We start from the raw sequence: 16,207 nt of genomic DNA, 5'->3' as shown, positions 1-16,207 counted from the left end.
GAAAAGAAGCCTTTCATTCATGCGTATCCATTCACTCATTCTTTCCCTCACTTACGCAACAGATAGTCACTGGAAGCTTCTTGCATGCCAGGCACCCCTGGCTCTGGCCTGAGGACATGATGTTAGACCAACACAGGACTCTTCCAGAGCTTACTGTGTCCAGCACTGACCAGCAGAATTTTCTTGATGACGGATGTATTTTAGATCTGCTTTGCCCTATATGATTGCTACATGTGTCTGCTGAGCATCTGAAATATGATTATGGCAACTGAGGGACTGGGTTGGCAGAGTATTTTATTATGTTTAATTTTAACTAATTTATATTTCAAATTAAATAGTCACATATGGCTAATGGCTACCATAGTGGATAGCAAAGGTCTAGGTAGGGTGTCCAGGCATCGCCCTCAGGTTGGGGAGAAGAAAGAGCAAAAAGGAATAGAAGACTCCAGAAGAGTAGAATGCAGGTTTTACCTCCCTGTATACTCATAACTTTCTATGCCTATCAAATGCACAGCTTTTCCATTCCTGCCTCCTGCAACCCTGTCACATACCCTCCTAGATGGCAGAAGTTAAAAATGAATGGCAGATGGTGACAAACACTCAATGTCCTACTCAACAAAGTGTGACCAGAGCAAGACTCAATGAACTCAGGTATCTGATCCAATGTGACCAAACTGCAATGCTGCCCAATGCTGTGTCCTTTCCTCACAGCCCTGCCTGGAGAAGGTCATCGGGTGACACAGATGCTGCATGACTATAGAAAACAATGATTCTAAGACAACACGCCAGGCTTTCCTCCTCTCCATTCTAACATATCTCAGATGAACAAGTAAGGACATCATCACGTGCTTCACCTCAATGTCAATGGCACTTTTTCAAGAGGTCAGTGTGTCCCCTCCATACTGATGCCTGGGACATTGAAGTTGGGAGCTGATGGTCTTAACCCTCTCTGCAAAACTACAGTGGTCTCTTGGCTCCAGCCAGCAGCACAAACTAACAGGACCTTGCCTCTCCATGAGAGTTTCTGGGCATGCTCAAGTTCATGAGACGCCTAACAGAAGGGGAACTCAAATCGTCCATGGATCCAGACTTCCTTTTCTCTTAATCCAGTGACATATTAGAAACTGTCAGCTAACCTACCAGAAACACAGGAATCACATGAAAAGCAATACACCCTGACAGCCCTGTTTACTTGACAGGAGTTGGCCAGCTCCAACAGAGGTAATGGGGCTTATTGGTGCTCATGGCTACTGCACACGCCCAGGCCACGCCTGGCAGAAAGGCAGCCCTTCTTTCTCAATAGGAGCTGGCCTTTGTTCTTAAGGTCAGTTGCCAGAGTCATGGTCAGAAGCATTTAGAACAGGAAACAGAGCTAATCTTTACAAGGACTGGCAAGCAGTTTCCTGGAGAAAAGAAACATGAGAGAGTACAGCACAAAAATCTAGGACTGGTTCAGATTTTACGAACCATCAAAACACAGAAATCCTACCAAGTAATGCTGCAGAGATGTCCTATTCTTCACATGTGAAGAAGTTAAAAATTGATAAGCTTTTGTTCATTATCACCCTATGATTGTCTGCAAATCAGAAGACTTTCTTAGCTATTCTCTAATTTATACCTGCTAATCTTTGCATTACTCCAGCCAGAGCAGCTATCATCAGCCCCAGTTCACACAGAAGAAAACAAGAGCGGAGGGTCCTGCTGGGTCACACAGTTCAGGGTCCAGAGCTAATAGCTCAGGATGCCCTGGTAGAGATATCTGCCATACCATATCCTAGAAAGCTGGTCAGCAAAGCTACGATTTTTAGCTCTTTTGCCAAGTATATTGCCCCTTGGAAGACCTTATAAAGGCTTATAAACTTCAGATGCCGTCTTTGGCGAAATTTTTAAAACTGCTATGTATTAGGAAGCTAGTCAGATGGCGCTGTAGTCTGCCACCCACATAGATGGGACAGACACAGAAGGGCCTGCTTTACCTGTGTGACATTCGTTTCACAGGGACATGGTGAAAACATCTCTTAGACATTTAAAAAGAGGTAGGAAGGCAAGAAGGGGGGGAACAAATGGGTCTAATCACACACACACACATTTAGGTGATTAGGCAGGGATTCGCGAAAACCTAGTGTTTTAAATAGTATTCATTCTAGCCTGGTATGATGCTTGTGCCTATAGTCCCAGCTATTCTGGAGGCTGAGGTGGGAGGATTGCTTGAGCCCAGGAGGTTGAGGCTGCAATGAGCCAACACTGTGCCACTGCACTCCAGCCTGGGTGACAGAGAGACACATTGTCTCAAAAACAAACAAACAACAAAAATAATATTAATTCTAAAATGATGTTAACAAATATTTTAATAATGGCCTAAGCATAAATGCCATCCTTAGCATCAAAGAAAACTCATGACCAGCAGAAGTTTCCAGAAGACTTCAGGAAGAACTCACTGCTCCATGTTGACATAATATGAAGTGATGCTGTGATTTATAAACAGAACGATTAGGAAAAGGAGCTCAGCCTACCATCTATGACACAAGCCAGTTGCGGAGACAACACATCAACGGGTCTCTGCTGCATTCAACCAATTTTTTCATCTTGTAAATCTGTGACTCTGACTGGCTGGATAATGCTATTGGTAAATTGGTAAAAGATAAGAACCAAGATTTTCAAAGTTCAAATAAAGAATAACTAAATAACTGCTTCTTCCCAGAAGGAATTGAAGATTCTTTTCCTTTTAAATCTGTCGTACTCTTTAACTCATCACAGGATCTAATTATGAATATCTGTCTTTGCAGAAGAGGAAAGGAGGAGGAAGACAGCCTTGCGACCAGAAATCTTCGCTTTTTAAAACCACCAATGACCTGGTCTAATCATCTCTGCAAAAAACTCATCTGTGATGACATGGGGTGAAACCACAGTGCAATTTTCAAGAAACATTTTATGCAAATGTATCTGCTCCAACTGCATATAAATTAAAATAGTAATAAATCAAATCCTATTTTCTGATTGGCTTGTATTATTATTTCAGTTAATTCCTCTTCCTTTCTGAATGAGCTAACACCAAGTTTCTCTGTATCCACCGTAAGTATAATCAGAGCCGTCAAACTTAAAGAGCAAGAAAGAGAGGGATGAGAAGAAGGGATCGTGTACACGTTGGCCTGCTGTGTGCCAGATATTGTGCTATGTGTTTTAAAAATGCTAAAATTGGCTAGGCAGGGTGGCTTACGCTTATAATCCCAGCACTTGGGAGGCTAAGGTGTGCAGATCACTTGAGGTCAGGAGTTCGATACCCACTTGGCCAACATGGTGAAGACCTGTCTCTACTAAAAATACAAAAATTAGCTGGGCATGTTGGTGCAAGCCTGTAATCCCAGCTACTCAGGTGGCTGAGATGGAAGAATCACTTGAACCCAGGAGGTACCTGGGCAACAAAGTGAGACTCCGTCTAAAAAAAAAAAGAAGCTAAACTTTATGGGAGGCCATTGTTTTAGCTGAGCACCAGCACTAGGCCCCTACAAACCAGAAAAAACCGAAACTCCATTTAGCACGGAGTCACTCATGCTAAACGCCACATAAGCAAATTAAAACTTTAAGGAAACAGGGCTGCGCATGGTGGCTCATGCCTGTAATCCCAGCGCTTTAGGAAGCTGAGGTGGGTGGGTGACCTGAGGCCAGGAGTTTGAGACCAGCCTAGCCAATGCAATGAAACCCCGCCTCTACTAAAAATACAAAAAAAAACCCCACAAAAATTAGCCAAGTGAGGTGGCACTACTAGGCTGTGGCAGGAGAATCACTCCAACCTGGGAGGCAGAGGTTGCAGTGAGCTGAGATGATGCCACTACACTCCAGCCGGGGTGACAGAGCAAGACTCCGTCTCAAAAAAAAAAAAAAAAAAAAAAAAAAAAAAAAAAAACTTTAGGAAGCAGACAGATACCCCAAACAGACCAGGTTTTCTTGAAAACAGGAGATTACAGTCTACCTGACTCAGCAGAATAAGTAGGTCCCCTCTGCTTTAACCCTTACCAAAGAGTAACCTATGCTACGCTAACCAATCAGGTGTTTTTTCTTTTCTTTTTCTTTTCTTTTTTTTTTTTTTTTTTTTTTTTTTGGGACAGAGTTTTGCTATTGTTGCCCAGGCTGGAGGGCAATGGTGCGATCTCGGCTCACTGCAACCTCTGCCTCTGGGGTTCAAGCGATTCTCCTGCCTCAGCCTCCCGAGTAGCTGGAATTACAGGCATGCACCACCATGCCTGGCTAATTTTGTATATTTTAGCAGAGACAGGGTTTCTTCATGTTGGTCAGGCTGGTGTCGAACTCCCGACCTCAGGTGATCCACCTGCCTAGGCCTTCCAAAGTGTTGGGATTACAGGCATCAGCCACCACATCCAGCCTAATCAGGTGTTTTTTCTATTGTTCTATTTCCCCATTCCCACCTAAAAAAACTCGCTGATCTACCACTGCCCAGACGGAGCCCTTATTCTATTTTGAAAGAGGCTGCTCAGATTTATGAATCGCCAATGAAAGCCAATTACATCTATAACTAAGTTTACTGTAATTTTGTCTTTTGAAAAATATGTGATTGTATTTAATCCTTATATCAGAACTGCAGACAAGGGTATTGACAGAGCCATCTTTACAGATAGACACGGAGGCAGAGTTGATCAGGGGCATGTCAGAAGCCACTGATCTGGGCAGCCCGCACGTTCCCCTCCCTCCGCACCCATTAAAAAGAGGTCCACGGAGTGTGCTGCAGGGATCTCTAACAGGAGCCATGGGGATCTGCCATGGCAATGGCATGCTCAGCCAGGTGCCAGAGAAAGGTCCCCCAGGATGGTCTCAAGAGTCTGTCCTCCGCATGGCAGCCAGTGCTGCTGAACAGATTCCACAGGGGAGAAAGGCAGGATGCGTGCAGTAGGTTCACGGTGAGGAATTTTCCCTCTTCTTCCATTTCCCCAGCTTCTTTGAGAAGGCAGATTGTCCTTCAGCGATTTAAGCCAGGTCTGACACCACAAATACATTTGTCAAGCCATTTCAAAGTAACAAACAATAATCATTATTTTACCTACTCTAGGGTAACATCGAGAATTCAAATTCAAATTCAAATACCATTTCAAAGTAACAAACAATAATCATTATTTTACCCATTACTTCTAGGGTAACAGAGAGAATTCAAATAAGAAGGGCATAGGTTGTTCTTTAATGAAGGTTCTTATTTTCAGCAGCATCTCCGTGGATGTGAGAGGGACAGGCACAGCACAGCCACAACGCAGCCTTTGATCATGGGGCCAGGGTCACTCAAATGTAGGAGTGACAGAAAGCAAGCCCCCCTCGCTCTAGTTTTCCAGCTGCAGGGAGGCAAGGAGCTATATTCCTTATCAGAAGTCAGAAAGTGGAAACACGGAGGCTGAAGAAGGCTGTTGCAAATATTTGGCGGGCAAACAAAATGTTTGTTTGATTTTTAATTAAGTTTTGAATTTCGTATACCAGGTGTGTACTCTCTGGTCCAGCACCACCCCACCCACAGGTTCTGACCCTCTCAGCCAGGCCAGTGTCACTCGAGTTACCCCCTTAACTCTAAAGACTTGGAGTTTGCAATCCCTGTTTTATATAGTCATGGGGAAAAAAGAATTAAACCCCTTATCTACACAAAAAGTATTACCCCTCTTACTAACACCTCTTGTATATAAACCACTGAAACTGGGTATGTTAGTACTGTAACAGGGAAAATAGACCCCAGAAGAGATTATTATAAATAAACATGGGTAACAGTGCAGCAGGAACAAAGAAGAGGGAAATCCATCTCTGTCCAAGGAGGCAATGAAAAGTTTCAGAGTGAGGAGCCATCTGACCTCAGTCATAACGGTGAGTGGGAGCTTGCAGAGGGAAGGGGCACCATGAAAAAAAGACACTCGTACAATGAAGAGCAGAGTGACTCAACGGCTGAATCACAGGGACTGGGCCTGCATTGTCCCGTCTAAAATGTGGATCTAACTTTTCTTGAAAAACCAACATAGAGCAGCCAACAAAAACCCTTATAAAGCAACTTGTTGAGATATTAGCAGGCATGCGCAGTCCACAGTGCTAAATCACGTCAGGCATCATAAGATGGCAGATCTGGAACAACTGGTAAGACCTCTTGCACAAAAAGTCACACAGACCATGCTCTGTCTCTCTAATTGGCACCACCAGGCTCCCGGAACTGACATCTTATTTATCTTCAATTCTTCTCTTTGCACTATGTCTAATGAGGCTCTGTCCACCTCACGTAAGACATGGTTCTTTGTTTACGTTCTCTTCTTTATGAATACCCAGAGAGATGACATTGCCTAGCAAGAGGCATTCATTAGTGGTTAAGAACTCGGGCGCTGGACTAAGACCAGCCGGGGTCTGAAAATCCTGGTTCTTCCCTCAGCAAGCTACCCCATAAGCTCAGTTTTTTCTTCTATAAAATGGGGAAAGAGCAGTACCTATTCTCATATGGTTGATGTGTATTAAGTATTTAACAGCACCTGCCACAGAGTTCGTACTCAATAAATGTTGGAGTTCATTAATCTAATTACTCATGCCTTCCCCATGAGCCCTCTTCCCTTTCTGTCTCTGTGTTTCTCTCCTCTAGATCATTCTCAACACCAGCATCATCACAATTAATTTGTCATAAGCAGCACACAGCAGGATCTACCACTCTGTTCCTCTTCACCCTGCACCACACACCTAGTTTCTATTCCACGGCCTCACGTGTAATGTGGTGGGACCATGTAACTGGGTTCTATAGCTAACAGAAATGTGAACTCAAGTGACATGAGACCATTTCAGGCTTGGCTTATAAAATACTTCATGACAGTCCATGTTCTCTCCTCTTCCACGAGCTCATTACAAGTGTAAATAGTGGCATGGAAACCACATGCTACAGATGGCAGAGCCACAAAATGGCAGAGCCTAGAGCCCTGAATCACCACTTGGAAGAGACTCACCTGCTAATTAGAAACACCTCTTTTGGACATTTAGTAAAGAAAACATAAATTTCTCACAGATTAAGCCACAGAGGTTCTGGAGTTTCTCTGTTATGGCAGCTAACATTACCTTTCTCCATTCTTAAACATTTGGTATATTCCCACTATCTACAGAATGAAACCTGACCTCCCTAGCATGGCATTCAAGGTCTCCCCCAATCCAGCCCCAGTTACTCTCCAAGCCCCTTTCTCACCATGAAGCCAGTAATGTACCTAGTACTTTCCGTAAGTACCAGGCATTAATAAACCTTCCCAACCCTCGAAATCTTTGCTCTCAGAGTTCCTTCTATCAGAAAGTACCAAATTCCTTAATAGTTGACAAAATTCGGATCAGTCTTCAAGGAACAGTTCAAATACCATCTCCTCTGAGGAGCTCATGTGATACTGGTTACCATGTCTTCTGGCTACCAGAATAGACAGAACAGACTATGCTTACTCCTTCACTACAAGACTATTACTTATGATATATAGCCAAGTCTCTCTCTGTATTTTCACACTACTGAGGACTTCTGGAGAGAGAAGCTAAGAGACTTTCAATTTCATATTCTTCATCCTTAACACACTAGCTCGAATGAGTAGGAACTTGGTAAATGTTGTATAGGGTAAATGTAAAATCATAAAGAAATAAGGGCACATTCCATGTATCATTAGGTAGCATGCCCAGGCATGACTACTTGGCCTCAAATATCATAAAAGTGAGACCACTTCCTTGATGTAATTTCTTTCCAGGCCAATTACTTTTGTCGACAGCCCTGGTTGAGATATACAAATGTGGATCACTGGACGTAAGAAAGACAAATGAGAATGTTGGCAAATCCACTCTACTGCTAGATTAAGAGTTCAAAGCCTCTAATCCATCCATCAAAATGGATAAAATAGATGAAAAATCAGCAATAATCTAAATGCAACCCAAAATGACCTGATACATAAATTATGGCATATCCATAAATTAAATATTATACATCTATAAAAATCGATATAGTCCCCTCTTTTCCTACCCCAATTCTACCTCCACATCTTCGTCTTCAGATTGTAGCTGAAGTATCATTTCTTTAGAAACTGGTCCCCTGTTAGTCACTCCTGGAGTAACTTTCCCTCAGAGCTCTTTCACATTGATTTGGTATAATTATTTGATTATTGTCTTTCTCTCTAACTACCACTAAATAATGACAGTGGAAAGAATATTTCTGTTTTTTGCTTGTAAATAGGGTGAGTGAATGAATGAATGAATAAACATTCAACAGAATATGAAACAAAATGAGAAAAATGTAAACCAAAAAAAGTTAGGTTATATAATAGCATGTATAGCATGATCCTATTTTGTAAAGAAATAATGTTATACCCATCTGTCACCCTAAATACAAACACAGACACACACAGACACAGAGAAACGTATAAATAAATAACCTGTATAACCTAAATTTTGGGAGATTCTTCACCAAAAGCTCAACACTGGATTTTTCTAGCCAAGGTTGAAAGGATCTATGTGGAGTGCTCATGACCTCATTCAGGCTCTTCTTTCTCCCTGGTACAGGCCGGGGTTAATTTCCTGCTAAGTGATGGACGAAATAGCTTTACTGAACATGTGGAGGAGGTGGCCTGCTTTCTTCTTTGCTCACCAACTACAAAAATGGCAGCTGTGAGGCCGGGCACGGTGGCTCACGCCTGTAATCCCAGCACTTTGGAGGCCGAGGCGGGCGGATCACAAGGTCAGGAGATCGAGACCATAGAGAAACCCCGTCTCTACTAAAAATACAAAAAGAATTAGCTGGACGTGGTGGCGGGCACCTGTAGTCCCAGCTACTCGGGAGGCTGAGGCGGGAGAATGGCGTGAACCCAGGAGGCGGAGCTTGCAGTGAGCCGAGATTGCACCACTGCACTCCAGCCTGGGCGACAGAGCGAGACTCTGTCTCGAAAAAAAAAAAAAAAAAAAAAAAATGTCAGCTGTGATGGGGAAGCCTGGACTGTCAAGGCCATCCGTCAGCCACAGCGAGATGGCAGACTCTATGTCACGTGCCACACAGCTACGCCGGCCACATCCAGCCCTGCACGGCTGCATAGCAGAATTAGGAAACCAGCACTTTTCATTCTGGTTTCCCAGCTTGAACCAGGTTACTACAGAGAGGAGAAGGTGAAGAATGGAGTGGGGAGCAAGACTCTGCCTCCGTAACTCTGCCACCTGCTTCCAGGCTGTCGGAGGAACACCAGGTTGCTCTTCATGGCCATTCGCCAGAAATATTAGACTAATATGGAAGTCCTGACTACTCACCCTGCCACTGTCCAAATCTAAACTACAGTCACAAAATGAAGATTCTACTGAGGCTACAAATATTGGGAAAATCAATATTTTTAAAGGCTAGAAGGGATAAAGAAAGATATGCAAATAGTCACCATTATCAAAATGCTAAGACACTAAGCAGCACTCCTCTTCAATACTGTAGATACACACATCTGTAATTATGCCATCCACACACCTACATACATACAGAGAGGGTTGATATATGGATAGACACTAAGCAGCACTCCTCTTCAATATTGTAGATATGTAGATCTGTAACTATGCCATACACACATCTACACAGACACACCTACAGAGAGGGTCTATATAACACGGTAATGTTTACTAAAAAATCAGAAGGAAACCAAGTCAGCATAAACTCATATTCTCTGCCCTTTGATGGTATAATTTTCTCCTAGATTTTTACCAAATAAATAGCCTAGGATGTGAGCCAATATAAAAAATCAGAAAAATCCTAAATGGTACCTGTTAAACTTCAAAAAACAAAACAAAACAAAACAAAACAAAAAAAGCACTGACCACATGCAGTGGCTCACACCTGTAATCCCAGCACTTTGGGAGGACGAGGCAATTGCTGAGCTCAAGATATCAAGACGTGCCTAGGCAACATGGTGAGACCTCATCTCTACAAACAATACAAAAATTAGCCAGGCATGGTGGCACACACCTGTACTCCCAGTTACTTGGGAGACTGAGATAGGAGGATCACTTGAGCCTGGAAGCAGAGGTTGCACTGAGCCAAGATCACACCACTGCACTCCAGCCTGGGTGACACAGTGAGATCCTGTCTCAAAAAATAAAAATAAAAAATAAGCACTTTGCAAGTGTTCTTTTGTTTTGTTTTGTTTTGTTTTGTTTGAGATAGAGTTTCACTCTTGTTGCCCAGGCTGGAGTGCAATGGCACAGTCTCGGCTCACTGCAACCTCCGCCTCCCAGGTTCAAATGATTCTCCTGCCTCAGCGTCCAGAATACCTGGGATCACAGGCATGTGCCACTACACTCAGCTAATTCTGTATTTTCAGTAAAGACAGGGTTTCACCATGTTGGCCAGGCTGGTCTCGAACTCCTGACCTCAGGTGATTCACCCATCTCAGCCTCCCAAAGTGCTGGGATTACAGGCGTGAGCTACCATGCTGGGCCATACTTTGCAAACTTTTAAAACCACAGTGCCAGCAGCTGACATGGAATGATGTTCATAACATATGATTGAGAGAAAAATAGGTTTCAAAACATTATGCACTGTTTTGATTCAATTTTTGTAATGTAAACATATAATTTACAATTATTAAGTAAACATGTAATACATAAATACATTAAATATATAAATATAAAACATATGTAAATTACATAAAATATATACTATGTATGGAGAATAACTGTGGCTGGGGGAATTGTTGATATTTGCTGTTTTCAATTTTTTTCTACTTTTTTTTTTTTAACAGACAGGGTCTTGTTTTGTTGCCCCAGTTGGAGTACAGTGGTGTGATCATGGCTCACTGCAACCTCAACCTCCTGGGCTCAAGTGGTCCTCCCACCTCAGCCTCCTGAGTGCCTGCTTCTTTTTTTTTTTAATGCGATGTACATTTAAAAGGGGGAAAAAAGCAGTAACAGAAAAAGGAAACACTAAAAGAAAAAGGAAGAGAAAATCCTAAGCTTGGATTCAGAAAAGCAGGTTGATCTAAGATCTCAGTAGGCCTTGAACGACTATTGATAATCCCTTCCACCCAGCCACTACCTGCTCCCGCCAACACAGAAAGACCAGGCAATGACAGACTAACCTGTATAACCTGAACTTTGGAACAAAAGAGCTAGAGATGCAGCATCTCATTTATGTATATACATAGGGCCGACATATGAATTCCACTGTGGGTACTGCCTACTAAACGTTTCTTACATTCTCTGTCACCTCCCCTCGTCCCAGAGGTCTAAACTTCTGTCTTCTAAGGTTGATTGTTTCCTAAGGCACTGCCATGTTCATCAAATGAGCTAGAAAAAAAAAAAAAAAAAAAAAAAACCCATAACTTGTGGTCCCTTACCAAGAGCAAAAGAAGGCAGCTACTCGGTGTAAACAGGGAAGAAGGGAGGCGTCACAAAAGAGTGGATGGTGGAGACTGTGGTCAATCAGCTCAACTGCTGCTGGCTGTCCCGGACAGGATGTGAACTCAGCAGCATCCACCTAGCTTCAGATATTTTTAAAGAGAAGCTGAAGATCCAGATGTCTGGGAAATCTCTCTATTTTTCAAGAGTCCATGAGCCTGCCCTTGAGGTGAGTTGCTTAGTTTCCTGATCTGGAAATTGGAGACAATTATGAATACGTCTCTCACAAGGTTGTTGTGAAGTTTCAATGAGTTAACCTATCCAGAATACCCAGAAAGTTACCAGGCCCAGAGTAAGCATTTGGCACTCATCATCTTCCAACCACCAGCATCCACAGGCCACCAGTTTGCAACCCCTAGGCTGCTACTACCTGAGGGCCAGGGGGGTCCCTGAGGACGAAGATATGCTATCTTCATTTGTCCAATTCCTGGCACAGCTGCTGGCACACTGTTGGCAGCAGCATTTTCTGAACACATCAATCAATCGTAGAACAATTCCTAAAAAGTTAAGCTCCACAAAGCTTTTCTGGCATCATCAACCCAGTTCCCCTAACTTCAAAGGGTGTGAGTGGGAGGCCAAGCATGGTGGCTCACACCTGTAATCCTAGCACTGTGGGCGGCCGAAGTGAAAAGATTGCTTGAACCTAGGAGTTCGAGACTAGCCTGGGCAACATACGGAGACCCTGATTCTACCAAATAATTAAAAATTAGCCAGGTATCGTGGCCCACGCCTGTAGTCCCAGCTACTGTGGGGGCGAGAGGAGGTGGTGGTGCTGAGGTGGGAGGATTACATGAGCCTAGAAGTGCAAGGCTGCAGTGAGCCATGATCTCATCACTGCAATCCAGCCTTAGCAACAGAGCAAGACCCTGAATCAAAAAAGGGGTGGGGGTGGGGGTATGAGTGGGCTGTACAACAAGCACAATAAGACGGCTCCACACCCTAGCCCCCAAGGAGCCCTGCCATTTACTGTGCTTTCTGAATTCCACTCTGCTTTGGAGACTCAGGGTCCAGGAGTCTGAGGAGGTGTCAGATCTGAGGAGGATGGGAACAGATGGCAGTCCCAAAAGTGCCTCCTTGTAACCAACCACTGATCTATCAGGAATCTGAAAGCCGCTCTTCCCTGCCCTGTCATTTGCTTACAAGTCTGCCTGCTGAGAAAAATCCCCATGAGTTCTTAGGGTCCATATGCTGTTCTGGAAAGTTGGCCCTGTTTCAAGTAGAGAAAGAAAGATGCTCCAGTGCTTTCCTACCACAGCCTCTCCTCTGGCCTAGGTTCCAGTTACCTTTAAGAAACTAACTGTTATCACAGCCATCTTGCCAGCGAGGTTTACCTTGAGGCAAAACCTCAAATGATCCTGCAAACTGAGGATGGATGACAGTGATCACCACTGCACAGTAAATACTCAACATGTGTGAGACCCCAAACTAAATGCTGTCAGCAATCCTTACATCAACCTTTGGGCTAAGTATGAATATTCGCATTTCACAGAGGAGGAAAACAAATCTCAAAGAGGTGACACAACACACCAAATGTTGACGGGTAGAGCTCAGATTCAAAATGTTGTCTGACTCCGAACAGAGGGCCTGTCATGAATTCACCACATAACCTTCTAGACAGACTCCCTGCGCCCTGGAAAAAATGCCTCAGTATCTCATTTTATCAGTTATGGGGTATCACAAACGCACTCAGCATGTATCTTTGGGAGAATGCTTACCCACATCCAGTCTTTCCTGCTCTTAATGCCAGTGGAAATCTGTTGGCATTATTCCCTTGAGCACCTAATTATATGTTGGGAGCTAACTAATCTCCCTCAAAACACCACAGGCCATTAGAGGGCAAGGGTGACAAGAACCATTCCTACACGACTCAGCTCAGCAAAGACTTGTTAAATGAGTTCTTAAACAATTGTAGCTAGATTCTAAGACAAAGTAGTTTTTTTCAATACTTTGCATATTTTTATGAATTCTTGACTTCTCGACAAAGTCCACCCTGATCACCGCATGTAATACTACCACCTGCTACCTGCCTGGACATTTTCAACCCTCTGACCCTGCCCTACTTTTTCCTTTGCCCATAGCCCGTATCAACTTCTAACATACTTCATAATTACTAATTGATTATGTTTATAATGTGTCATCTATCCTACCCTACCTGCCACCCCTACTAGAATGTATAGATACCAAAGGCAAGACTGGTTTTTGTTGTTGTTGTTGTTGTTGTTGTATGAGACAGAGTCTTGTTCTCTCGCCCAGGCTGGAGTGCACTGGCACGATCTCCGCTCACTGCAAGCTCCACCTCCCAGGTTCACACCATTCTCCTGCCTCAGCCTCCCGAGTAGCTGGGACTATAGGCGCCCGCCACCACGCCCAGCTAATTTTTTGTATTTTTAGTAGAGACGGGGTTTCACTATGTTAGCCAGGATGGTCTCGATCTCCTGACCTTGTGATCCGCCCACCTCGGCCTCCCAAAGCGCTGGAATTACAGGCGTGAGCCACCGCGCCCAGCCAAGACTGTTTTTTAACTGATGTATTCCAAGGGCCTACAACAGAGCCTGGCACATAGTAGGCACTCCATAAATATTTCTAATCCAACTGAAATGAAATGAGGATCCTGGCCACTTGGTGTCTCACATTCCTCACCTGCAATTAAGCAGTTGTAGTGCTACTCATCTTACGAGAATGAGAGGGCAACAGACACATGTGCAGCACGTGGCCCAGTGCTGGCACGCAGTAAGCGTTCAGTGCATCTCCACTATTCTTTACCCTAGAAATCGAAATCTGCATTGCATTCTGTACCTGGCTTCACAGCTCAGGCCATTGATCACTACCCTCAAGTTATTTCTGAATCTGGGAGAGCCATTCTTCATTAAATGCATTTCCTCTTAGAAAGAGCGATTTGTTCTACATGGATGCTGAGCATTTATTTCTATCATAGACAGGAGCCTACAATGTTGACAAATGTGCATAATGATCAGTAAACAAACACGGGAAGGGCAGGGACTGAACCTAATTTAATAGGCTGCCTGAGCACTGAGACACTTTTTCTTTTTTAATTCCCAGGATCCAACGTCAATTCAACATTGGAAGCCTGGGCCTCCAACAACCCTTCAGTTTCATGCATTAAGTGAAAGAAAAAGATGGTCCAAATGATAAGGAAAGCCTGTGTAGCATGAGCTATTCACATTCTGATCTCCCCACACACCCTGATCTCTTCTCTAGGACCTAGAGGGTAAGGGTGTGTCTTAATGCTTCTTTCTGTCTATCCCCTGGCCCCAGCTCCATGAATGGACCAAGGCAGTGACTCACTGAAATGAGAAAGAGAGGAGGCAAGGAAGGGAAGAAGACAGGGAGGCAGAAAGGAAGACAGCAAGAGAGTCAAATCAAGTAGAGAAGGAGGGAGGGAGAGAAGGAAGGAAGGAAGACAAACAGAGAATGACAGGAGAGAGGCAGGGTAGGGAGGGGTAGGAACGAAGGTAGAGGAGAAGGAAAACTAGGGCTGTTCATAGTGGGATTTTACCATTTTAGTGAAAAAAAATAAAGAAAGAAAAGGAAATGAAGAAAGACTAAGACTTTTATATGTTCCTATAAGTGTGAAAAGATATTCAAGCCGGGCGTGGTGGCTCACGCCTATAATCCCAGCACTTTGGGAGGCCAAGGTGGGAGGAGCACCTGAGCCCAGGAGTTCAAGACCACCCTGCGCAATAAATTGAGATGAGACTCCATCTCATACCTATATATATATATGTATAATTTTTTTTTTTTGAGACAAAGTCTCAGCCCATCATCCAGGGCGGAATGCAGTAGCGCGATCACAGCTCACTGCAACCTCTGCCTCCCGGATTCAATTGATCCTTCCACCTCAGCCTCCTGAGAAGCTGGGACTATAGGCACACACCACCACACCCAGCTAATTTTGTATTTTTTGTAGAGATGGTGTCTCACTACGTTGTCCAGACTGGTCTTGAACCCTGGACTCAAGCAAACCGCCCTCCTCCACCTCCCAAAGTGCTGGGATTATAAGCATGAGCCCCCACGCCCAGCCTAATAGTTATATTTTTAAAACAAAAAATATATATATTCAACCAGGTAACACTGAATGCCTCAAGGTGGGAGTGAGGGAGAGTTGAAATTGGGGTTGGGGGTTGTGGGAGAGAAGAATGCATGCACTCTTTCTTCATGCACCTGTGTAATTAATGTTTGACTTGTTCCAGGATTGGGACGGCGTGACTGCAGCACAGCCAGCCAGCTGAAAGCACAACACTGAGAAAAGCAAATTTGGGAATTGCTGAAGGGGAAAGAGAGGAAAATAACTGTGGAATTCTGGGTGCTTCCCAGGAGGCCAGTATTACAGCTTAGAGGCCAAAGCATTCAGCACTCAAGAGCTGGCGTGAGGCCAGTACAGCTGGAAACACAGCAGGTGGAGTGAGGTGGAGGAAGGAACACGCAGGCTCAGGGATCCGGCTTAGGAAAAATCAGGCTGGGGGACTTAAAGTAAGATGAGGAGGGATCATAACTACTTAGGTTTACCTCTGTCCAAAGTTTTCTACTGAATGGTGGGTCAGAAACTCAAAACCTTGCCCTTCAGATAAGGCTAAATATTATAAAAAGAAAATTTGCAACTTTCCTTTCTCCTTAACCCCACGCAGTCAATGTCCCTTATTGGACCAGCCCAGAAAGCCCTAGATGAATCACTGGCTGCTATTCTATTCTGCCTGGGTCGGTAACAGTTCTCCACCTGTTCCTGTCTATAAGCGAAGACATTCTCTTTCATGTCTGTCTGCCTCCCAGTCTTCTGCAATCAATACATTGG

General features: G+C 44.0%; 1 protein-coding gene across 11 annotated transcripts in view; it reads right to left on the bottom strand.

Moving 5' to 3' along the window:
* MAGI1 (membrane associated guanylate kinase, WW and PDZ domain containing 1) overlaps positions 1 to 16,207 on the bottom strand; it is a 679,526-nt gene that overhangs the window by 496,139 nt on the left and 167,180 nt on the right. The window lies entirely within an intron of this gene.

Source organism: Nomascus leucogenys, chromosome 21 (genome assembly GCF_006542625.1).
Source record: "Nomascus leucogenys isolate Asia chromosome 21, Asia_NLE_v1, whole genome shotgun sequence".
NCBI classification, from domain to species: Eukaryota; Metazoa; Chordata; class Mammalia; order Primates; family Hylobatidae; genus Nomascus; species Nomascus leucogenys.
Note: the sequence above shows the minus strand (reverse complement) of the source record. Positions and strands in the feature narration are given on the sequence as shown.